This window comes from Brienomyrus brachyistius, chromosome 10, assembly GCF_023856365.1.
Source record: "Brienomyrus brachyistius isolate T26 chromosome 10, BBRACH_0.4, whole genome shotgun sequence".
Classification (NCBI taxonomy): domain Eukaryota; kingdom Metazoa; phylum Chordata; class Actinopteri; order Osteoglossiformes; family Mormyridae; genus Brienomyrus; species Brienomyrus brachyistius.
In genome coordinates, this window is record NC_064542.1 from 3,503,258 (window position 1) to 3,530,549 (window position 27,292).

General features: G+C 42.4%; 1 protein-coding gene across 1 annotated transcript in view; it reads right to left on the reverse strand.

The window, feature by feature from the left end:
* The window catches only part of spock1 (SPARC (osteonectin), cwcv and kazal like domains proteoglycan 1), a 208,702-nt gene that overhangs the window by 22,101 nt on the left and 159,309 nt on the right, over positions 1-27,292 (reverse strand). The window lies entirely within an intron of this gene.

Genomic DNA, 27,292 nt, shown 5'->3' on the forward strand with positions numbered 1-27,292 from the left:
ATTTATAACACATTATAATGCATTCATAAAGCACTATAAACATGGCTACACATATTTATTAAAAGGCCGGTAATGCTTTACATTAAGTGCACCTTCATAATGCATTCATAGAACATTCAGTGCACCTTTATAATGCATTCATAATGAATTCATAAGCAGCATGCAAGTACACCTTAACATCCTAACATCCCTTAACTGCTTTAACATACCTCAATAACAGACATTACATGATTATACAATTATACTGTTTGTTATTATTATATAATGTTTGTTATTAATGTATATTACAATGATCAAGGGATGTTAGGATGTAAAGGTATATACACACATGATGTTTATGAATGTTTTATGAATACTTAATGAATACATTATGACGGTGCACTGAACGTTTTGTGAATGCAATATAAAAGCATTATGAAGGTTCAGTTCATGTAAAGTGCTACCATAAGGCCTAACACATTTTATCCATATTTATTATGCATTATGAATGCTTTATGAAGCTATCGTGCTTTACAGATATCATCATAATGCTGAACGAAGCATTCTTCATTCTTATACCAACTATTATAATACATTTTGAAGGTATGTATAGTGCATTTTAGATGAAAGATTAATTGGAGCTTATGAAGTATTATAATCATCTGTCTATACTGGCTATCATAATCAAGGGCATAACTCTGGGTTGAGCACTGGGAGGGGGGATTAGGCCTCCATCCATTTAAGGGGTCCAGGGGGTGGTATTGGCTGGTTTTCATTGTTGGTGGTTGGTGGTTGTAACCCCCCCTCCCAGGTATCAATAATATATAATAAATGAGAGCTTCAAGTACAGTGTTACCACTCAAGCCAATCTGTCTGTCTGTATGTCTGAGTGTTTACGGGGGAGTAGAGAGAGAGAGATGGAGAGAGAGAGGGGTTTAATATTTGCACGGCATATTTATGCTTGGTTATGTCTGCACTTGCATTTGTGTGTCTGTCCGATGGAAGAAGCGACTGTAAAGGGGCGATCTGCCCATACTTGATCCTGGCTGTGCGACACTCTTCACCTCCGTTGGACCTGCAGTCCATCCCGACAGACGCCACACACAGCAATCAGGCTGGAATCATGGAAACAAAGAGACCTGCCGAGAGGCAGCATGAATTAAGGAAAACAGCCTCTCCGTCAGCTTTCAGTCACTGCGGCCTGTAATTAACCCCGGTGGAGTGCCGAACCCGCAATTTAATCTGACATTAGTACAAGCGCTGGACAAAGAGGAAAGTCAAATGAACACATGCGGCTCCATTATTTCATGTTTTTAATGTCGAAAACGCAGGCACTGCTGCTGGTATGCTTTTGTTTACTCTATTAAGGCCGTAACATTTATCCTGCAGCTTTTATCATAATCTTCACAAGAGCGAATGATCACTGCAGAAGATACTTCCGGTATTTAGCAAACCTCTGAGATCTAAGGATCAAGACAAAACCGGCACGTAATAAATAAACAACCAACCACAGGCTGATGCTGACCCTCTGTGATTTTTTTTTCCACTTACAATTTAATCAAGTTTTCCATTACTGAAGAGAAATCTCCAAAAACAATATTCAGGTGTGATTTTCAGTCATTTCATGTCTTTCTTTATAGATCTAACCCTTGCCCATCTACCTCTTTGACCTTGTAGTCTCATATATTCCACCTCTCACACAATCTTTAGTTCCACTTATCTTGCTTCCCATTTTTCACCTTCCTGTCACCCTTATCACACACGTCTTCTCCTCTCCATCTATACCACTCCCACTCCATTTTAATTCCCACTAAATCTTTCCTGATAAGCAATTAACACGTTCCAGTAATTAGAGACCATTCAAGATGAAAGATCATTTGAAGATCATTCTGTGTTTTTCCAGCAACGCTTTTCTCATTTTTTTCCATGCACTATACTTAAAAAAAAATAAGAATGAGTGCAGGTCTCTGGGCAGGTCCAGCTGTCACATGGTCCATTAGGAGGCCATCAGCACCACAAATGCTGATCAACATGAGACACCCACAGAAAAAGAATCATGCTACTACATGCCAATGTGAGCTATACTTTTCAAAGATAAAGCAGACGTTCCTCTTGTGAACTGGAAAGCAATCCAGAAACATATGCGGTCATGCTAATTCAAGATGTGCCTCTCAGAACACTTAGAAAAGCTTGTTGTGATTAACTACTGATGGATTTCACCTCGACTGTGGCCTCTGACTCTGAATATTCCACCTATGTAGTCTTCTACCTGTACTAGACAGAACCATATTAAAAAACAGAGAGAAATGATTGCCAGTAATTGTGCTGAATAATGTGTTCTACCACAAATTTTTGTGGGGGGAAAAACAATTCTTATGTGGGTGTATTTGGATTTTTTTCTCTTATGACCTCTTCCCAGTTACATTGCATGCAAATTTTCCCACTTATTTAAGTGTAGCTTCCTGATTTAACAGCTAGTTTTATGCACTTATTATGTGCCTTGTAATACCTTGTAATGTCTTATTCTTGTGCAATCTTTGGTCCTCATGAGTCCTCTCCAGTTGATTTCTAAATCAATTTTCCACCCGATTTATGCAAGACTGAAATTCTACAACTGCCGATTTAAAAACCAAAGACTGAAGTACTGACTGTCTAGGGACAGCACAGCATATTTTTACGGAAGTTGCGGAAGATTTGATTTTATTAATTCATGTTGAGAACTCATCCAGTCCTGACTGGTTTTGCTCTTACCACTGTTTTTTGGCAATTAATCAACTCATCTGCATCAAGCAGGTATTTAGTTCTGCTAAGTGTGTATAGCAACCAATAATGTAATAAGTACCAATAATGTAATAACATACCAATAACGTATTAAATTTCTCCATTTGTAATATAGTAAGTCGATAATGTGACAACTGGCCAATAATGTAATAACATCACATTATTGGCAAAAAGTTAATACATTATTGGTTTAGAAAAGGTATTACATTATTGGCAAGTTAATACATTATTGCCTTTTATTGCATCAAGAACAAAAGAATGGATAAATTATTACAATATTGGCTTCTACAGGGTGTCTTCGGAATTTCCAAAGCCTGTCCCAGAATTATTGTTAAGTAAACAATAAGGGTAACAGATTTAAGTAAGGTCACTTGCCCCTCACTCCTTCGCCGGGAGTCAAGACTTCTGTTACTTTAGTTCAAATTATCCATCTATCCATTTCCTATCCAGTTATGCTGGTCAGACTCACAGGGATCTGGAGCCACTATGCAAAACTACATGTAAAATTCCAGCTGTATTACTCACACAGTTACTGTAAAAAAAAAATTGCTAATTGATTGTGTAGAAAAAAACGCTAGAGATTTTGGTAACACTTTTTATGAATGGCATGTCTAAGAATCTAGAATGGCATGTCTAAGAATCTATGAACACATTCATAACACATTATAATGCGTCCATAAAGCATTATATACATGGCTACAAATATTTATAAAAAGGTATAACACTGTGTTTTTTATGCATTATGAATGTGTCATGTCCCGCTTGTCCGATCCTCCTGTGTGCCACGCCCACCTCGTCAACCTCGTGTGGAATCCCGGTGTGATCAGCTGTTTTGAATTGTTTTCCTGATTCCTGTGTATTTAAGTCCACGTTAGGTATGTTTTCCCCAGTCCGGTCATTGACATCATTTTGTGTAGAGTGGTGTGTTTCCCTAATTAAACCCCATATTCTCTCCATCCCTCGGCTCTTGTTTATGCTTCCCCGGTCTGTGTCTGCAGCGAACACGACAGAATGACCGGACTCCACAAACAAACTCCTCGTCTGTCAGAGGAAGAATACCTCAGCGTATTGGACGAGGTAACATACTGGTTTGATCAGTCCGAAATCCGGGATGATCCCGTGGCTCGGGCTCTAGCCCACCAGAGCATGGACATTCTGAAGGAGATGTCCCTGCCTGGAGACGCGCACCTAGCAGTGGAAGTGCGCGAAAACCTGCGGCAGTTTAGAAGAGGGGCGGCGGAGTCAATGTTGCGGCAGGTAGCCTTGGACAGCGGACTGCCCCAGAGGTGCCCCAGACTCCATTGAAAGCTGCAGGCAGAAGGCGGAACAAGCAAAGACGGGAGACACCGGAGGTCTTCCTAGGGGCCGTCTTGGTCTCCGCGCCATCCTCAATCCGGCGATCTTCCTGCATGACGTCACCGTCGCCGCCTTACAGCAGCCACCTGATGTCTGCATTGCTGCTGCTCTGCTGCCGGGATCAGCAGCTTGCCCCTTTTTCAGGACACACCTGGCTCTTAATGGGGCCAGGTCTGGTAGGGATGCCATCCCGCGGGTCCCCAAGCTCCTTAAAAAGGCAGGCCTGCTGCTGGGGTGCAAACCCTGGCTCTGCCCCCCGTGGTTCCTGTGCCTCCGGTTCCTGCTCTGCCTCCTGAGGTTCCTGCAGCATTCCCAGTGGTTCCAGTTCCTTCTTTGCCCCCCACAGTTCCTGACCCTCCTGCTCCAGTCTCCCCGGTTCCTGACCCTCCGGCTCCCGTACCACCAGCTCCCATGACACCAGTCGCTGTCCCCGAGGAGGTCCCGGACTGCCCGATCACTGCTCCTTCCCCCTTGGGGGAGGAGGACCTTGAATGGGACCCCTTGGGGATTTCCATAATGGCCCCACTGGACCCCTTCAGGGGAGTGACTCCTCCACTACCACCACAGCAGGGCAGATCTTGGCTGGGTCCCAGCCTCTCGGTCTCCCAGAAAGGGAGGGGACACCTGCGCCTGAGTCAGGTCTCTCTCGCCTGCCCCCTGGCTTCAGCTCGGCGGTTGCCTGCGGTTCCCCTAATACCACCCATTATAACACATTACGAAGGTTTCTAAAATACATAGATGACAGCTGTTTGTAAGGTCTTGTTGATTTTTTTTTTTTTTTATTTTGAGGCACTTACAACGAAAAAGTCCTGCTTTGGTAGCAAGTCAAGTTGACCTTCTGCATTGAACCGAGATCTGCACTGAGGTCAGTATAGAAGTTTAGTATGTGGGCTTTGGCAGTTACTGGGGTTGAATAGGTTTCCATTTGGAGAGCCTTGGTCCCACATCCCACCCACTGCTGATTACTAAATTGAAACATTGTATTATGGCCTCTTGTAGCTTATGTCCACTGCTTTCCCCTCATATTCTTTTGTTGAATCCGTCAGGACTTCAAGCTTTTCAGGACTTAAGGGCTTTCATTTTGGTTCTTAGCTTTTACAGATATACCAGGGAGTCTCAAGAGATTCAGTTTTCTTGACAATCAAGAGAATTCTGAGCGAATTCCCTGGATGTGTTCCTGTTTGTCTGGTGCCATTTTAGATCATGGTCCCTGACAATCACTTGCACGAGGCTCCCTGTGATTATGACTGAGATTCCCTGCAGCTTTGACATTATTTATTACTGATTATTTATTGTATATTTATTACTGATTTACTTTCATATTATTTCATATTTGTCTATCATTTTTGTTTATGGACCTACTTTTTAAATATTTAGATTTGAGGTTTTTATGTGACAGTGTACCTGTTGGTAAGTTACTACATTGATAATATTTAGCATATTTATATCTATATTTGCTTCTCTCTATTTTCCTCCTCTATATCACTCTGTTCATCACTCTATCCCTTTCTCTTCTCTTACAGTGTCTCACTCCCTTTATCCCTTGCCTCTTTGATATTCTTTTACTTTCCCCCCCCCCCACCCACTCTCCATCTAACCCCCTTCTCAATTCTGAGTGGTGGGGTTATCTGTATTTAATCAGTCATAATACAAATGAATTTGCTCCCAGCTAGGTAACCCCACAGGGAGTTATGGAATTCCCCCTTCTGCTTGCTAGGGTGCATTTCTAGGTTTACAGTATGTTGGGCCTGGGGTCACCCATCACACCAGCTTATTGAGCTGTTATGTAAACCACAAATACATTGATAATACACTGGTCCATTTTCCTTGAGACACCCACCCCATATTGCTAATATGACTGCATGTACGCTAATGAATAAAAAAAGATGGAGAGAGAAAACAAATAAAGTGTTGTTCATGAGGCGGTGGCATTTAAAAACAAGCAATTCAATCTCTCTAGGTAAGTTGTTGTAACCTTCGACTGAACATTATTATTTTTTTATGTTTCTAGCCAAAATATTTTCTCTTTAATTTTGCTATCTCATTTTGCGGAGTCGCTTCCACAATCTCCATCAGTAATGCATGGATTGAAAATTATGAGCTAGTTTGTTTGGCTTCCTCTGTCATTAGTTGTGGAGATTGCGGCAGAAAGTGGCCAATCATGTTGTTAATTTGAGTGAGGCTGTGAGCGGAAAGCTTGCAGACTACTATGGTAAGAGTCATTTTAAAGGACCAATTTAACATACTCCTAGTTTTCTGGGTAACAAAGGTGTGGATTTTTCAGGTGAATTACAGAAGGATTTTCCATGATCTGTGTCCTTACCAATGCTTTCCCATTCCCTATAAAATTCTGACTCCTTTGTCCTGAGTAGGAGAAGGCAAATGTGCCTGTCTTGGCTCAAGACAGAATCAGCACCAAAGCAACTCTTATCAGGACAAGCGGTGGGTGAAAATGAATGGATGCAGTGATTGTGAATCCAAGCTTTAGGTGAACAGATTAGAAAACTGTTGTTTAAAATGTTCTATCCATTCATCTCTCCATAAGTTATCCAGTACAGGTTTGCGGTCAGCCGGGGGAGAAAGAGACAGAGAGAGGCAGAGAGAGAAGAAAAAGAAAGAAAGAAAGAAAGAACGAAAGACTACCTCTCACATACAGGCACAAAGTTAATATATTCGTTTTTGAAGAAATTTTATCTAAACATGAATTGTTGTATCAGATGGGGTTGGCAGCGGTAAAAGCTTTTGACTGTGGGGGCCGACCCTAGCTACATAGCACTGACTTAAATACACGGATACCTTCATGTACCACTAGGGGGGACCCTGCATACCACACTATTACAACCATTCTGCTACAAAACAAAAGGCCAGCCCTGCTCTCCCTCCTCCACTTTCACTCTCAATTTCACCTTCTCCCCCATTCCCTACTTTCTCTCTCTGTCTCCCATCCATTCTTCCCCTTTCCCTTCCCCTATCCACACTGTTGGATTGGCTGGTACAAGTAGGGCTGTGCAGAAACCTCCTGGGGGAGACACTCAATAGGTAAAGCCTCGTTGCAGGTAGTGCCTCATTGCTGGTAGAGCCTTATTGCTGGTAGAGCCTTATTGCTGGTAGAGCCTCGTTGCAGGTAGAGCCTCGTTGCAGGTAGTGCCTCATTGCTGGTAGAGCCTCATTGCAGATTGAGCCTCGTTGCAGGTAGAGCCTCGTTGCAGGTAGAGCCTCATTGCAGGTAGTGCCTCGTTGCAGGTTGAGCCTCGTTGCAGGTAGAGCCTCGTTGCAGGTAGCGCCTCCTTGCAGGTAGAGCCTCGTTGCAGGTAGCGCCTCGTTGCAGGTAGAGCCTCGTTGCAGGTAGAGCCTCGTTGCAGGTAGAGCCTCGTTGCAGGTAGCGCCTCGTTGCAGGTAGAGCCTCGTTGCAGGTAGAGCCTCGTTGCAGGTAGCGCCTCGTTGCAGGTAGAGCCTTGCTCGCTCCCTCCCCTCTCTTCATGTAACCCATAGCCCTTTCACACTGGATCTCCAGTCATCCTCCACAAAAAAATTTCCTCCAAATTTGTTTGACCCACAGAGCACGTTGTTTTATATCTATCTGTTCCCCTACAAAGTTAAACAAAGTCTAAATGTATTTGTTCGAATTGTTCTTTTGCTTTTTTGTAAATTGTGAATGTAATTGTTGCTTTTCTCCCGGGGTCTTTGTATCGGTTTAATTACATTTAGATGCTTAGATATTGGTGGCAGGGGGACATGGTTTATCCCAGTTAAAATACTGTACTAGGTATTGGTTCAGAAGTGATAAACGATTTAATGGCCCACGGCAAGGTAACCTTCACCATTCCAACCGGCCATTCTTGTTTCTGACTGGGTGGTCACATGATTCGCAATGACCCCTTGCCATATGAGGGTGGCAAACTGCAGAAGAGCAGGCACACTACAAAAACACAGGCTGAGGAAGCCCCCAATTCATTCACAGAGCCCCCAAACTGCCCAGGCAAGACAGTGCACAGTATCAACTCCAATGCTTACCCATTGTGTACAAAACAAATAAGTAAATAAAAGATTTATCACTTCAAGCCATATACAGCTAAACAGTATATCATATCACAGCAATTTAGGTGAGGTCTCCTCTTGACATTAGTTACTCATATTATTGAAATATAGAACGTATTGGTCAGAGACACCATTCTTTAGTTGGTCTATTCGTGGTCCACATTGTACTGCACATTGCCCACACTATTGCTCATTATTCTTTAATAATAGTTTTACAGCAATACCCATTGTCTCACCACTATTTAGTATAACAAAAATTCATATGAATGTACTCAGTCCTGACTTATGTCCATGGGTGCTTCTCTCGGTGTTGGACACCACCGCAGAGACTATAAAACTGCGGAGTGGGATCCGTGCTCACCGTTTTCCTGAGAGTCTTCTATAAAAGCATAATACTTCATGTAGTTAACGTTCACGGAAAGAATAATGGAGTGGCTGGGTCATCTTCCAGCAAGTGCTTGTTTATTCCTTCAGAGCCGTGAGTGTGGATCCTTTAAACTGCTGTGTAACCGGCCCAAGTATGCCAGCAACATCGTCTCCATGGCGTCTCAGTGCCTTTTCTGATAACGACTCTTAAATTGCCCTCTGATTAGCAAGCGCCATCATCCAATACTTAGGCCTGATTACCATCTTAGTTTTAAGAACCAAGCTGAGTGCAAGTAATAAGGATTATGGACTGGAGGGTGCTCTGAGCAGGGAAGATAGGTAGTAGCAAGCAGGAATGTTAAAGGGGGAGGTACTTGATCTGATAGGTGGGTGCGAATAACCAGGGAACGCGACTACAGATAACTGGAAATATATGAGCACAGACAAATGGAGGCACATGAGTACAGATAGGTTTGGTATATGACTGGAGGCTGATAAGGCAAATGTGCGCATGGACAGTCAGGGATATCGGAACACAGAGAGATGACAAAAATACCATTGCAAAGGAGAAATATGACTCTTAAATCAATGACAAGAATTTAATTTCCAAATGTCATAACTTCTATTGTCATTATAGCTGGGAACACTCTAAGTTAAATGCCTGCATGAACAAGATTACATTCTGCTGGTCGTCGCATAAAACTTAATTGAAATGCACAATAACATTAGAAGAGAAACTGATTAATATTCCACTACATATTTAATATATTAAACATAGCATTTTCTGGAAACCACAAGCTAAGCTCATAATGAATGATAAATGTGCGTAAACACCACATAAAACTCGTTCATTACCAAGACTGAAATAAAAGGAAAGGCACAGACAGCACCAATGTAATAAAAGATTGTTTATCTTTAGAAATGAGAGTAACTAGTGGTTATAGTAATTATTAATGGCCCTTTATTTGCCCATGAAGGCGGCCTTTACTAGATGTGATATATGTACAATACTGGCAGCATTTTCCACCTGCTTAAGGAGTCTCGCTACATTCAAGAGTAGAAACACGATCACAAGGTCTATTTATCAGAATCTGTACACACAACATTCAACAGAAAATAAAGAGAATATTACAAAGGGGAAAAATGTGCACTTAATAGCTTTTGGGACTAAAGGAGCATGTAAAGATTGTTTTGTGCTTACAAGAAATATTTATTCCAGCACATTAAACATAACTGCTTTAAGCAGGTGCTTTGGGGGGTATGTAAATCATTGGTGTTGGTTTTGTTCTGACGGTGCTGAACGCCACATAGCAGCTCGTCCAGCACGATGCCAGCCTGGCAATTTACAATGGGCAGTGTTCAGATCAACAATATGCAAGGTGAGTGGGTCAGGGCCAGGGTTAGGGTGAAACAATGTAATGAAGCAGAGAGGATTGTAAGTCATCAACAAAAAGAAAAGAAATCTAAAATGCGTTAATAAAAAAATAATAATAAATGGATGTTAGACAACATGGAAACACGGTTCAACCACATACCCGGATGTCACAATGACATCACAACGGCCAATTTCACAATTATGCTAAATGTTATGCTCGAGTAGATGATCGAGAAAGATGTTTAGAAAAACCAAAAGTATCACAACGAAGGAGAAGAGATGTTTGATGTCTAGCTGATGCACCAGTAATGAATGTGACTTTAAGAGCATAGTCTCATGCTATGGTAGATTGTAATTGCTTTCACCAGACGATTTTTCCAGGTAATCACTTGTACTGTATCATATCTGTTCTGTATTATACTGAAGCATGCACTGAGCAACAGACTTGTAGGAGCTACACACTAGCAAGCCTGAAACATGACCCTGAAAATCAATTCTGCCATTCATACAGACCTGTTAAGTGTGACCCACATTGAGAAATACCTACTAAATGGAACAGGCCCATAAATGAAACTATACTGAATTTCATTTGTATTTATACAACAATTGATTTATTCAACCTGTTTTTTGTTCAAGTTCTTTGGAGTTATAAGAAGTGATGTTTGTCAAATAATAAGAGGCTAAAATGCCGAATATATTGACCAGCCACATGAGATAAGTCATCATGTAAAGGCATTTCCTCAATATAAGCCAGGACCCATGAAAGATTATCATAATTCATTATACTTCTAGAATGCAGAATATTGGCTGAAAATGAGTGGGATTCTGAGTAATGACAACGGAATAGAAAGAGCAGCGGCATTCATCAGGCAGCTCCACAGCAATGACGGTGATAAACTGTGACCTTGGGAAGCGGCCTGGGATTAAGGATGACACCGCCTGGCTTGGGGAGAGCTTCACCGCTGTGACACAGTGGCCTAGATGCAAGTACGCCAGCCAAGTCGAAAAAGATGCGGGGCAGGGACGCCTGCGGATAACAAAACTGGGCTGTTGTCTCATAGAGCTGAGCCAGCTTCTCCTCATCGGCCTGACCTACAGATGGCCGTGCGCGTAAAAACTTCTCCGGCCTCCTCTTTGCAAGGGAGCTGCTCGGCTAGAAAACACCACGACATATAGACTGCAGAGCGACACAGCCATGGCAGACACTGCAATAGATCTTATGTATTATAAATAAACCCCGAAAGTGCCTTCAAATTAATATGGTCCTAGAGAGTGGCCTTGTTCGAAACACATAAATCTCACAGTTCTGGCACATTCAAAGCCAGACTTCATTTCGGCCGCATCTGAAACTGATCCGCCGCTCTGTTTATTGTACCATTCAGGGGCGGTGGACGCTAAACTCAGCCTGTAAAACCTCCATGCCCTTTATTTCCTCCAGTGAGCCTCCTATGGGCAACATCCAAAGCATGCAGAGTGAAATGCCTCTGAGATAAGTCACAGTGAGGCGCATGCGGAGATTACATGATTCACGGTATCTTTGGCAACTTTGCTCTCCGCTTCCAGAAGATGAGCAAGGGAACGGGGCCGAGTAGCACTGACCCGAGGCTGCGTTTCGGCAGAGCGGCTGCTTGAAGTCCAAAGGGAGGAGGATTATGAATCTTCGAGGTTTCTAGCTTCACAACAGTGACACGATGACGCTGCCTGCTCCCTTCTGGCCTGAATAAAACATACAGGGACCTGTGGGCTTCCTCTGTTTATGTTGGGCAACTTCATGGTGGCAAGATAATGCAAGTATCCAGGGAGTATGTGGGAACATTCTGTGGAGCAGGACAGCATTCAGAAAAGCCAATTTGGTTTTTTGGAATGGACTTATGTAATAATTGTGCCATTCTGTGAATTTTATGGAAAGAAACCAAATACAATTAGAAAATTCCTAGAGGTACACTTGACTATGCAGTTAAATACTTACAGTATGTACTTCAGGTTACTGGGCTAATGAAAGCTGAAGCTGCTTTTATATTTGGCTCTTGGCTTTCAGTTAGCAATTTTCTAAATGTTTCTTTTGCCTTTAGCAGAGTCCAAATAATCCATTTTCACAGAGGCCTGTTCAATTTCCTGAACATTGAAGACTCGAAGACTACAAAGATTGTAGCAGCTCACTTAGGACAACTGGCAGCTAGTTGAGTCACAGACCAGTCAAATACATGCAAAGTGAGAGTCAGATGCAAGCAGGTTTGCAGCATGCGGGTGAGCGAGAAGCAGACAAGCCGGTCAGACGAGCGGACAGATCATAGTTGGATACCGAAGAATAAACTGTAACCTTCTTTGCTAACGGGCTGCAGGTTCACATTCATTACCCTCCAGAGCACAATAAGCCCATTTGTCAGAAAAGTTTAGCAAACCATGTATCTGTGCCTTCTCAGGAGAGCTCTCGAATGAAAAACTTTACCTGAAAAGAAAAACGTAACAGTGCTCACTGGGAGCCCAAGAAGGAGATGCTGGAGGTGGAGCAAAAACGACCACATCACCACAAAAATCACTCCTCCTTCTCCCGACCTTTATCGTTCAGTTAAGGAGTTTATCTCATATTTTCTTATGAATGTCAGCCAGCAGCATTTGTCCTACTGATTCGTCTGTTTGAGCCGTGTGTAATTAATTGAAGAAGCATGAAATCTAAAGCATTTTAGCCTTTGTACTGAAGGGAGAAGGCATAATACTCCTATCCTTTATCCATCTATACATTACCACGGTCCATGTCAATAACAAAATATACAAAAAAACACATGTTAAATATTTATAATATGCCGTATTTTTGGACCATTAGATGCTGTTTTTGTCCCCCAAAAGTGGGGATATAAAGTCACTGGGTCTTATGGTTTGAATATTGCTCTGGGGTCGAGTGCATCACCAGCAATGCAGTGTACTTTTCGCATATATTTCAGTTTATATCTCGCTGAAATATTAATGTAGAATCATGAAAAAAACGCTGACTAAATCCGTAATCTGTCTTCTTTTCAAAACGTCCATTGTCGGAAGTATTAAAGTTTTTAAAATTAGGTTAAATCGGCAAAAAATTTAACCATGTCACCTTACTTTGTTTTACCTGCATCGGGGGCGTGTAGTACCGTTGTCACCGGAAGATCGCAATTCACATTCTAAATAGCGCGTATTCAATACAATATTCAATAATAAATTCAATAATTTGCTGAAAAACGGTTAAACGTGATCCAGATACATCCCCATGAGCGCCATAAAAGGGGGGGGGGGGGGGGGGGATTTGGCCAGGTGTCAATGGCTCATACATACATATGAAAGTCTATCCTATTTTGTTACTGAAGTGACTCCTTGTTTTTTTGTACTTTTATACTTTTATTGGTTTTTACCGACTTTGTTAATGACAGTGATAATGGTCATGCTGCTATTGACATGCTGCTGTTGACTACTGTTAATTTTACATGGTTGACATAAAACATTTTAGGACACTATTTGGTTCAGAATCTTTTTTTTCTTCATTTCCCTCCTCTAAAACTAGGTGCGTCTTGTAGTCCGAAAAATACGGTATGCATGTTTGCAACCTTGGAAGAAATAACTTAACCTGATTCAACTGCTGCACGTAGGGGTGAGGGGTATTACCTGAGAATTTAGGACCATTAAGCTGTAGAAAGAGACTGGCACATCATTAATGGCAGCATCATTAGGATGTTGTCTGAAAATACCCACAGAGTAAAATATTAGGGCATAAACACCAGGACTAACAGCTGTTATATTAAGGTGACAGAGGCAGAGCATTGATGCAAGACAGGGCCGGCAGCTACAATGCATCTCTATAGCAGGCAAGCAGGGGCACTTGGCATGATTTCCCTGTGTCCTCTACTCAGTGCCAAACGCCGTATCATCACAATCAATTAAAAAACCCTGGACCTGGAAATGTCACAAATCTTAGAAGTACAGCCTGTGTCATTCCCTGATCGTTGCTGGAAGTTCTGGAAGTTAAAGGTGGTGCGGTCATCCTTCTTTTCTTGGACATGTTTAGAACAAGCCACTCCCACAAAGGGGGTGTGGAGTGTGACAGCAAAGGGTGATAGAGGCAGTGATTCCTTGTTTGAAAAACAGGCCCATAGGAGAAGCACAGACAATTTTTAGATGAAAAAAACAGAAACATAATAAGTATTTCGAGGAACTTACAGTTATAACCACCCGCAGTGATGACAGCTACTGAATTTAAGTTGCTTTGACAGCTGCTTGTGCTTCAGGGCATGTTCTCAGGTCAGGCCAGTGCAAAAGTCACTTCAGTTCGTTCCACAATCACTCCTACATCCATAGCCATGCCAAACCACATAGCTTAGGTGTAGGCGGCACTGTCTGCGTCCTCAGCTGGGAATCACGGCAGCCTGGCCAATAAGCATCCACTCAACTCATCATGCACCTCCTACCTGCTTGTGACTATGTTTATAAAGCTGGATTAAATTTGGTAAACAACTGATACAATCTCTTTTAGTCCTGAAGAACAACACAAAACAAAACTTGCTTTTGTGATCCAACATGCAGTAAAATCATAGATATAGCTGTATAGTTTCCTTCCTTGTGTGACTATAGTGCAGTTGTATACAACAATATACTATGTAGTCATCTCAGATAATCCCATACAAGCCTCAATAATGGATTGTTGGATGTTGATGCTCAACACCCACGTTACAGAGAATCCAATCCAATATGTCCTTATTTCCCAACTTCCCTTTATGTCTAAACTTCTATATGGACAGATAACGACATATGACTCACGACCAAGCTGTGAGGCCTCCCAAAAGGAAATTGCTCTCTGAAAATGCTTGCTGAAATTCATTGTTCATTGACAGAAAAACCAACTGTGAGCTGCAGAACCGCTAGAGCACATATCGGGGGACTCCAAAAGACCCCTGAAGGTGTCCTGTGGTATCTGGCATCAAGACATTAGCAGCAGATCCTTTAAGTCCTGTAAGTTGTGAGGTGGGGCCTCCATGAATCCAACTTCTTTATCCAGCACATCCCACAGATGCTCGATCAGATTCAGATGTGGGGAATTTGGGGACCATGTCACCACCTTGAACTTAGGACAACCAGCACCTGAAAATTCCATAAACCATCACTGAGCAAGTTCTTCAGTGCGACTGGGTGCGTTACCTTGGTGAATGAGACCAATGCCATCAGGGAATACCATTGCCATGAAGGGCATGCTTGGTCTGCAACTAAGTTTAGGTAGGTAGTATGTGTAAAAGCAACATCCAGGTTAATGCCCAGAACATCATATTGCCTTCACTGGCTTGCCATCTTCCCATAGTGCCTCCTGTTGCCACCTTTTCTTCAGGTTAATGACACACATGTACGCTGCCATCCACATGGTGTAACAGAATATGTGACTCAGATCCGGCCTCCTTCTTCCATTTCTCCATGGTGCAGTTCTTACAATCACATGCCCATTGCAGGCACTTTTGGTGGAGGACACGTGTCGGCATGGGCACTCTGACCAGTTTGGGGCTATGCAGTCCAATACGCAGTAAGCTGCACTGCACTGTGTTTTCTGACACCTTTCTATCATAACGATCATTAACTTTCTCAGCAATTTGTGCTACAGTAACTATCCTGTGGGATCAAACCAGACGGGCTAGCCTTCGCTTCCCATGTCCATCAATGAGCCTTGGTTGCCCATGACCCCGGACCACTTTTGGTAGGTACTGACCACTGCATACCAGGAACACCTCACAAGACCTGTTGTTTTAGAGATGCTTTGCCTAAGTCGTCTTGTCATCATAATTTGGCCTTGGTCAAAGTCACTCAGATCTTTACGCTTGCCCATTTTTCCTGCTTCCAATACATAAATTTCAAGAACTGACTGATACATACGCAGAACCTGAATGGGCTCAGCATTCAGCACCTTCATGAAAGTTTGTATGCTGATGTTTTTCAGCAATGACAGCAATGTCATCATGTTCTTAAGGTCCAGCTTCCTGGTGCATAGTGCTTCGTCCATCAGATGGAGCCCTGACTCCGTCGGGAAAGCTCAGCCGTCCAGGTGGCTGGCCTCCTACACAAAGTCTGCTGAAGAAACGCCATGGACTTTCAGGCTGCACTGTGCCATGACGGAAGCTCAATTAAACAGGATCATCCACAATTCACTTGGTATTAGAGTAGAGTGGAAAGTAAGCTAACATAAACCTATTGCATTATGCAGGGTCCTGATTACAGAGGCAAATTAATTTTGTTGCAGATTTTTTTTTCTTACTGTTGTTCCCTGCACTGTAAAACATTTCATCCCAAACAATGGAACAATGGAAGCAGGGTTTCGTAGTGTCACAAACTCACAAGCTATCACCCTTATTGGGCAGGGACACCAGAAAGCCGCATCTGTCAATCGAGCTAAACTAACCCAACATAATGCATGGAGCCTGCCCCCACCTCCCATATCTAAGGTTCTGACCCAATGTGCTCCTCATAATCCAGATTCTTTGTCCCAGGTCGACTGGATATACTATTTTTGCACCCTGACCGAAGAGGCATAATTACCCTCTGCACCAATGAAACACTGACAGTCCACTGGGATTCACAATGCAAAAGATTTGCTGTGACTGGTTGCATAATATCTCATATGTATCAACATTACAAAACCCACTTCATTGTCTATGGCATGAAACCTACTCATGCCAGCCTTTGATTGTTCTGCCTGGGGGTGTAACTCACAGTATACTAAACAAAGAATATATATATACACACACACACACACACACACACACACACACACACACACACACAGTTGGACACTTGCAGACCAAAATTTTGTTTCAACCAACCAGTTGAATACTCTGTGAATGTGACTCTTTATACGCAACTGATAAACACAATTCACACAATTGTACTTTGTGTGTGTGAGTGTGCGTGTGTATGTATGTGTGTGTGTGTCTGTGTGTTTATACACATACAAACACACCCACCAACACACACACTGCCGTGAAAAAACAAAGATAGGACAAAAACCACCTGAACAATATTAACTTGTGGACATACATTCAGGCAAGTCTGCATTACATGATTCTGTCAGTTAGGCAGCAATGCACTGCCCCTTTTCCCACCTTCAGTGTCCTGCACCACGACTGCCTGAATGCAGTCTGAATATAACCTGTCAGCTGGGCCACCAGAGAGCTGCCAATTCAAGCCTTTCCTCCCCCTTTCCTCCCGCCCCATCATGAAAACAGGTCCCTTCGTTATTGGTGCCCGTCAATCACGGCTGCACAGATATAGAAAAAAATGTACTTCAGTGAGAAAGGATTGCAGAGGTAAGGCTGGGTACATTTCAGAGCTGTGCTTCTATCCTCCAAAAGGACTGAGAAATGCTTTGGTGGAATGCAAGGAGAGTGATAAAAATGGAGGACTGGGTACAGTTCAGCCAGGTGCTGAAGCAGGAGATGAATGCAAGACCCGAGGTCAGAGGGGATTTGGGGGTCAGCGTTGGAGGTGAAGGGATTTGTGATCTGAACCTCTTGCAGACCTGAAGGTTCAAATGCTCCAGTAGTTTTTGAACCATTCTTACATTCTGAAGCGGCCATCAGTCCAATCCGGCCTCTGGAGACGTATGGCTGCAAGTCGAAAGATCACATAACTGACGATCACCCACCTCAAATCAAGTGAGGAAGAAGCCGATTCTCCTGGGACAATAACAAAGCCAGACATCAACATTAGAACAGCAACAGAAAGCTAGTGGCATAAGATAACACTGCTCACAATTGCATCCCCTAGAGGAGATACAAGTCCATAGAAAAGGTTGCCACCATCGCCGTCATCAGGCACTGAAGGTGAATGACATCATGAGCCTGTGTTGTGCGTCTGACTTTTCCATGACTACTACTGTAACACTTCTGCTTTATAACCTGTGCTGAAGTACTAGAATGGGAGCAGACGCTTGCGAGCACCAACATGCATATGAAATTTCACGTGAGCCCTAAGAAAACTGAAAGGGATTTCGAACAATTGTGTTCATTGATAAATGCCAATGTATCAAACTGACACATTTTTAACATTCTGCATCTCAAACAAAAGAATCAAGAAGCAATGCTGAGAAATTACAAAAGGGGTCACACTAAGAAACTAACAGTGATAATCGTTAAATGCATTACTAGGGATTACTGTGACAGGAGTGCCATAAAAAACATGGATTCATTATAGATAATCCATAGCACATAAAACGTTTCCAAAGGACAGCGGTACACAAGTCCTTCACCACCAACTTGACAAAGGAATTTCTGTAAATTGTGTTTTCTAAGCTGTATGCATGCCAACAGAACTGTAACTTTAAAAATTGAAATAACTGAATCTAAGAATGATAATTTATTTCTAAATAATAGGATTTCTGACTATACTCACTTTCAGGCAGCTCAGAAGCATAATCTTACTGACTGCAATGGTTTTTCTCCACCAGCCGACTTTTTTCCTTAATTTAAAAATAATGAATCTGAAAAATGCCACTTGCTCAGGCAGAAGAATACATTCTACAAGCATTTAATAATACTTGTCTCTATTCCTGCTTTCTTAGACTTACAGGTAAGGTCAACTTTTGACACAACAGGCCACCAGATTATAATGAATATATCCGAAACTGTACCTCATCTCGGGGTTTGTGTGCTCTCAGGCTGCAGACTGTGCGCTTCAAACAGTTTGTGTAATTAAATGACTGCTGCAGTCAAACATGGTGCCCGAAAAAGCCTGTTAGACTGTCTACTTCTCATTTGTACACCAGCCTGTATCTGATGCACTTACCACATTACAGCATGAGATGTGCTATTATGTCTGTACAGTAGGAGTGTCTTGATGAAACTGAAAGAACCTTTGAAAATTTCCAGAACATTCCCAATTTTTACATCAGTAATGTAGAAAAAAATCTAAGTTCTTGGACTTTTTTCTGAAGGATTCTTTCCTTAAAAACTCAAGGTTTGGGATGAACTTTGACACTGACAATAACATAGCCAGATAAACACACTGGAGCTGTCATGGATCCCGATCTCCTCTTTGACAGTCAAATTAAAATATCTTAAGGCTAGAATTTTACATCTTGAAAATACACTCAATCTGTCTTTCAGAATAGTAGGGAAACTTATCTATGCCTTTATTACATCATAGTTTGCTGCGACTAGGCTACTGTAAGGTATTGCTGAATACCCTTCAGCGTGTTCAAAATGCAGCTGCCAGAATTCTTACTAAAACAGAAAGATGACATCATTCCTGCATAGGCTGCATTTCACTGGCTAACTGTCTTCTACTGAGGAAATCAAACATATATGACATATAACGTCTTGCACAGACTTGACCTTCCTTGTTTTCCCTGACTCAGAAAGGATAAAAATTCGAGGCACCGTACTGCAAAGGAGACATTCGGATAGCTAAAATAATAGAGTTGCATTAAGAACTTGGGAACAGTGAAGGTGTGATAGAAAGCGAGGAAACATATGATTAAAGCAGTGTGACACAGCCAACCTGACAGATTTCTCATGTGAAACATCTAATTCCTATAAGTGGGGTGACTGAAAACCAAACACAGCAGTTCCACCTAATTCCACTAGCCAGTAAAGAGAGACAATTTTCCTGAGCAAACAGGCATATAACCGAAGTCCATTTACCTCCCATTCCTGAGCATATTTCCCCTAGAGGAAATCCATAATTTTATGTTGCCACAATTTTCTAGAGACAGAATGACAAGGATACAGACAGGAAAGATAAAAATAAACAATCTGCAGTCAGATTATCACGCACACTTCTGGTCACACATATGGATGCACTTAAAAAGGAAAGCAATTCCTTTTTATAAACAGGCACCAAGGCTATTTTTAGAGAGAATACTGTGGTGTGGATATCATTAGGATGGTGGATATGAGTTAATGGGTGTGTGGTGGGAGTATATCACTGTACAGCCAGGACTGGGCTCGTTTAGGTATAGGATGGGTTTGTACAGGTTTCAGCATCATGTGGGTTGTGTGCGCTGAAATGTCAGATCAGAAGAGTGCTAGTTCTTGCAGGCAAATTGCGAGGGGCCAGATGTAGTGCAGCAATACTGTGCAAGTTTGTAGGGTGGAAAGAGGGGGCGCGTCCTGATTTTGCAGAGTTCGATGTGTCCCTGGGTCCCTTGTGTTTTACTTCTCTAACCAATCACAGAGGTACATCATGACATCACCACATTATTTAAAAGCAGGATTTTCTGTTAAGTAGCAAGGTGCACAGATTTGTAAAGCACCTGTTTTATTGCATATGCCTTTTATTAAGGGACATGTCATCGATATAGATATAGAACATAGACACAACACAGGAACATGCATACCTGCAAAGGCTGTATGGAGCAACGGAGGGGCGTGTCTTTAATTCAGGATGATAATAGTATCACTAATAAAGCTTGAACAAGCAACCTTGTGAGAACCGGCTCAGAGGCTTAGCCTGCTGAGCCGTACACTGTCCCTGGCCCAATAGCTCGGTGGCTGGAAGCCTTGAGTTTGAAAATGAGAGAATAACAGACAAGTGTGGTGATGTCATACAATGCAGACTGTGATTGGTTAAAGAAGTGAAACGCAAGCCCCTCCCTTGTAGACCCAGGGACACATCGAACTCAATCAGGATGTCGAGAAAGTCGGACGCATCATATATACGATCACCATAATTGTGCCTCTTCGGGTGGGGAAAGTAATCAGATACATAGCAACAGCACTGGTGCAGCGGGAAGAACCTAGCAGACAGACACGGGGAGGACATGGTCTGGAGCCAGGACGGGCCGCAAGGCCTATCTGTTATTGGTTAAAGGAGGAGACTGCAGTCACCTCGATGCCACCCCGCTGCACATGTGCAGGTGTAGGCTGAGCTGCGCTGGTGTTTTATTACCTTCCCAGCAGTGGAGCCATTATAGGGTCACGGCATCTCGCTACAGAAAGTCAGCATCCCACAACTGAGCCCTTCCCCCCATAATGTCACCACACAAGCTGCCGGTGCAGCTGTGATCCTCGCTGGCCTGCAGCTCCTGTCCTAAAAACACCTGGCCCTATAAAGACATTACTGCCTTTAATACGAAATCTATCTCCAAAAAAACACCTGCCTTTCAGAAAGGGATCCAAAAAGCACCTGCCCCAAGACATATCCAACGTAAATTTGGACAACGGTGTAACAAGGAAGGGCAAGGTGAAATCTGTTACAAATCACGATGGTGGCGATGTTTATATCTCCATGAGTTAAAAATCGATTATGTTGGTCACATTTGTTACTTCTAATATACTTGCCCCGTTACACACAGCATGACATGGGACTGACATGGCACAGCGCTATTGTCGATGAGCAAGCGTGTGCAGACACACTTAGACATGAGTACAGCCGTTTGCTTGGATTCATGGTTTGGTGCAATATTGGTACAGCAGGAAAATAGAATTTCCTTTGAAATTGTTTATTATTAAAACCGCAAACACAATATAAAGACAGCTGTAAACCAAACACAAGGAAAGTGTCTGAATAACAAAAGCTAAGAGTCGATCGTTTGCACAGTAAAAATAAATATGTAAAATAAACAAAAAATTCAAAAATAAGACTGCATCATAACAATCACAGTAAAATATATCCTTTGTTCTCTGTGAGTATGGCTGCATATCTGTTGCAGTACATACCCCAATAACTGTAGTTATTTTTAGAACCAGGTCTGAATTTCGAGGCAAAAGCGTCTTAAATGCCACGGGGAGACTAACATTCAGTGACTATTTCTGCTTTACTCTGGTCTTACAAACACTCAGATGATGTTGTCTCAAATGAGTCAGCATATTGAATGTGTTTCCAACAACACATCAGAATTCACTATAACAGATCCGACAGACAGTCTTAGTCTCATAAGCTACTCTCTCTACAGTGTTGGTGTAATTATTGGGAAACCAAGCTGTTCCCAAAGTACTGATTTAAGTGATGTGGGAGGGTCTTTCAGCTTCCAGTACTAGCTCATAACCAACTCAGGCTGCAATTACCATAATGTGCTCAGCATCTACTTGTAAATTTAGGTGTCACTCATGTCAAGAAATGTGTTCATTTGTTTCATTGTGCATTCTGAACTGAACATGATGAATATGTGTACCGTTACAGCCCTTATCTTTACTTTAACTGTAGACCTAAGCTGTTCTAAGCTACAGTAGAACCTTGGAACTCGAACACCTCTTAACCAACTCGCACATCAAATGGGTCTGTTGAATTTTTTTTGACTTCTACCTTGAATGCAATCTTGGAACTCAACCATTCCTGCTAAAACTTGTATGGGTCGAGACGTCTTCAACTCTATTAATGCAGACCTTGAACGGGTTTGTGGAGAAAAATCTAGCCGCAACTTGACTGAAAACTCGGAACACGACAAAACTTTTTTGGATCGAGACCAGAACACGTGAGCTGAACAGGAGTGGAAGGATTTCGGCAGAAGCAGGAGAGAACGCAGAGCAGCATGTTTGAAAAAATCTCGAACGTCACCTGCTCACATCTTGAAATCATTTCTGCTTGAATTTGGATTTGGCTGCTTAGTTAGCCAGGCTACAGTTTAAGCTAAAATTAAAATAAAATGCAGATGTTTTCTTTTTTGGAGCGACATTAAAACTGACCAGAGCAGCTGTAAGCGGGGGACCAAATCGCAACTCGACCAGTCTTCTGGAACAAATTACCGTTGTGTTCCAATGTACCACTACATAAAATATTGCTATATATATCAAAATAGCAAACAAATATACAAATAATATCAATTCTGGAGGTCTCAGCCAAACCCCACCCCTAGTAACAAGGCCTTTTACCATAGGAAAGGAAATGGTCAAACACCGAAAACAGAGAACAGTTGGAAAAAACAAAGAACAAAAAAGTACACTGACAGTTGTATGAAAGACATACCAGAAAAAACACAACCCATGTACTTCTGCATGGACTTAGACTGCACAGACAGGTAGGAGTGAAAAGGTGTCTTCCATACACCTATGACACTACAGTCGGAACACGATGACCATGGCTAAAGTCCCTGCCTCCCAGCTGTCAACCCTCCTATCGCAGCATTTGTCCATGTGCCAGTAGGAGGCAGTAATGAGAAAGCTGCAGCTCCCGCTGTCAGCCCAGAAAGCCAGGTCTTTGTGAGTACAGCGTGCCCGTCAGCTCGGGATGCTGGCTTGCTGAAGTGAACTCGGCTGACAGAGCTTTCCTCGGGAACTTAGCCCAGAAGTAGTAATTAATCAGCCAGAAAGCCACTTAAAGGAACAACTACTTCTAAGGTTCCTAGAATGAAGAGTGGGTGACTAATGATACTGAACACCAGATAACAGGCAAATTCATTAACTGGCACCAATTTTCTTTGGTAACCCCCCATTTGTTCTCATTGCAAGTGATGAGCTTTTAGCCTGTTGTTAATTTCCCCTATTAAAAAGTAATATTCAGTGCACTGGGGTTTGTCAAGATTCCCTGTGATCTCTGTTACTTCTCTAGCAACAGAAGTCAAAGGTAATAGAAGGGCCTATCCCTAATCTCACTCGAGGGTTCAAGGTATGTTTGTTTCATCAAACCACAAATGCTTTTGAAATCCAATTTTCGTAAATGTAGCAAAGCAAAAAGGACAGAACTTTGTCCCTGCGCCAGGGGGTGTGGGTAATTCACCTATAAAACCATAGCAGCCCCCTTGCCAAGGGACTGGTGGCACATCATTCTGTGCAAGAAACAGGAGGGCTGACTGATAGACTTGGCTAAAGCATCTCAGATGCAATTCGACGTTTATGGTTTCCTTGAACATACATTTGCACAAATACCACATGCATGTTAGTCTGAACAATATATCCTATATTGACCTTAGCAAATAAGTCCACCTAAATTAATGTCATGGTTTGATCTAACAATAGTGACAATGCCTTTAATCAGCCTACCATTCTCCATCACACTCTTTCTTTGCTTTGGATTCACTTATAACTAGACTCGCACTGCTAATAGATTCCTGCACAGAAATCTATATCCCGCCCCCACCTTCCCGCTGAAATTAGATCTTTGTTTTGGAACACTTAGTGAAACGAGTTAAATCAGCCCTTAAGGAGGAAGCGCATCTGTTTCTGCTGGTAACTTTGCCGTTCAACAGTAGATGGCCTATTACAATAGCACCATTTGCAAGTGAATGCAGCGTCACTTCATTCAATTTATTGTATCGATTTCTCACTCTGATTCAGGCCCGGTGCCGAGTTCCCGGCAGGAGCAGGGAAGACTTCTGTGTCAACTGGAATGACATCGCCGTTTGAGTCTTTCATTGACTTTCGAAATAACTGTAAGATTTGAACTTCTACACCTGTTGATCATACCTACGGTGTCGCATGAGGTCGCCTACATACCACTGATATCAATGAAGTGTTAAAGGTAGTGACAGGTAAACAGGCTTTCTCACACTGGGTACAGAAAAAACCCATCCAAGATACATAAGGCTGTTATGAATTATACCCTAAATGCAGTGGTCTGACAGGAACTATGAGGAACCATATTGCAGAAGCCACAGTAGAGGATCCTAGGCTGTTCACCCTGAAATGACATTTCACACAGAGCTTCACTCAAAGTATACTGTTGCTGATTATGTTTTTCCTCTGCCACAAAAATCCAAGCCACACCCGAGTCTGACCGCAAACTGATGGTTTTCCATTGTAAATTATGCGAGCCGTACCCAAAATCACATGGCACTGCTTACTAGCAGGGCCAAAAGCATGAGCAAATGAAGCTAGTTGCATCACCACTGTCTGATTGGTCGAAATGCGTGGATATACTGGTGATATGTGCCGACATGCATGGATTATCTAAAGACAAAAGGGCACATTCTATGTATTATTCATTATTAGTAGCATCGTGAAGTATTGACACAGTCCCGATAACTTGGAGCTTTAAAATTTCCAACCACCTATTTAAAAAAGTACTATACTGTAGAACAGCTGAACAAAATGGATTCATAATGTAAATTTACCCAAGCTAATGCTAATTCTGCTAGAGTCTGGCACTATCATAAGATGGATACCATAAGATTAGCACATAGTTAATCATGATGTAGACTGTGTGAACAGTAAATAAGTGTCTCTTTGGTTTTACATCACTGTCGCTCTCCAAACCTGCCAACGCCTTTACTCAGCCAGCTCTTCTGCAGCGGAAAACCATTACAGCAACCATGCTGTAATAGCCTGTCCGCACAGCCCGGGTATGGTTTGGTTCCTGTATGCTGATGGAAAAGCATGACTATATGTGTAACACACTATAATCTATATTTCAAGACCTACTTGTAAATATGTACAAGCAGAATGCCGTTTAGTGTCATCCTATATCTGACATTCACAGTCTTGCTGAATGGTTGATTCCCACCCACTTGTCTGTTTCGCACGCCAGCATATTGCCTTGGAAACGAGAGAGTATCGTAATGCTTGAGGGTTTCTGCTGGACCCTGTGTTTGTCTACAAAACTTGTGTATTCTCTGTTCTTGGTGCCAGGTCCACCTACTTGATATTCCATATTATGCCTCCAGAGGTGAATTCTAAGGCTTAGTACTAGATCGGACGTATCATGTATTGTGGAACGGTTCGCCACCGATGGGACGTCACGCTGTCCTGCCGCACGGCCGCCATCCCATCCTCCCTCCCGCTGCCGTGCACAGCGCCTCGCCATCTGCCATGTTCATCTCTACGCTGAAACTGATTTTCCCTGCTGATTATGCTCCCGTTTGCCTCCAGGACCACTCAGAATTCAAACCACCCAAAGGGGAACGTCATGCCGGGCCAACAAACAGAAACCCAATCCCAGAATTGCTCCACAAAAAGCATTTACAGGTTCACCTTCTTAGGGTGATAGAGAATGCTTCTGCTAATCGGGGGAGGCGGAGACAAAGTCATGCTCTGTACACTTCCATTTGGACAGTCTTAGGGTGCCATTGTATGTGCTCTGAATGACACGGCGCCTGAAACTATTTGAAGGAAGTACTTTGCCTAATGCTGTTTATTCTTGCATTGTTCAATCCAGCAGTATAAAATGCGAGACAATTACAAATGAATTCTCATTTGCACGATCACGGGATGTTTTATCTATCTCTATGCAAATATTTGCAATAGCTGCTATAATAAACAAACCCCGACAGCTATGACTTTGAGCCCCTAGACATCCAGAACATGCTGGCTAAAGAATACGTAAGTATGGCAGCTGGAGAATTGCTGTGAACTTTCCACAACAAAACTCAACGCGTGTCAGAAAATTGACTGGATAATTAGTTATTCAGATGCATAACTAGGAGACTGATCATCTCAAAATTCAGATCTTGGTTTATTTTGCAAAACTATAGCATGAAGAAAATGATGTGTGAGTATGCCCTGTAGTGGCTTGGCGCCTCATCAAGGGTTGTTCCATGCCTTGTGCTCCGAGTCTCCGGGATTGGCTCTTGATCCCAAGTGACTCTGAATGAGATAAGCAGTTACAGAAAATGGATGGATGGATGGATGGATGGATGGATAACTTTAAGCAAAACAGATACTAAAGCTCATAGAACCCATGCGAGAGCCCAGCTCTAGCTGTGCATCTTGTGAGTTCTGCAGACCTGTATTTGACCTCCAGGCAGGCCTGAGCTGACAGACCATCTAATCCAATATCCCCCACAGAAGGGAAGAGAAACAAGCATCATCTGCATTTACAGCTTCCTGTGGCTTTTGATAGGCTGTCAGCAGCAACAGCCCCCAACAACATGTCATACCAAACTGATAGGAACAGCGACAGGGCCCCGTATTAGAATACATCATTGGATTTTATATTTAGGCTAATTGGGAGCCGTTATCGGGCTATTATCCAGAGGAAATGTTCACATAAGACATCAGTGAGCGCATCTTCAATAACCACATTTCATGCCTGCTTTCACGGAGGGGACACAGTCTGTCCCAACAAACCCAAACACAGACAAAAGGCCATTTTTTTCTCTCACATTTTTCTCTGCAGTCTTATAACAATGTGACCCTTTGAAATCACAGATATTTATAAAAATCGTGGAAACACCCAAGAGTGTTAGTGTCTGTCAAAGGTGTTACCAGGATGAAACTAGCATTAGAAGCAATAATTTCAGTATTTATTTTCTGTTCACAATATGTCAAATGGCATCGCTATGTGTAAGCACAATCATAAGAGAACAATCCAATTTAATCTCAATCTTACAGCAGCTTTCTGGAAAACCAGGTTTGTGTGCTACTGAATAATGCATTGTGCTTCATAAGTTTTGTTACATACAAGTTTTAACCATAAAATCATAAACAATACCAGTGTGTGTCATACTTATGAAGTCAGAAGTGAACATCTCATTAACTTTTTTCCCACTGGAAGCTTCTTTGGCTCCTCAGACAAATCCTGTGACAT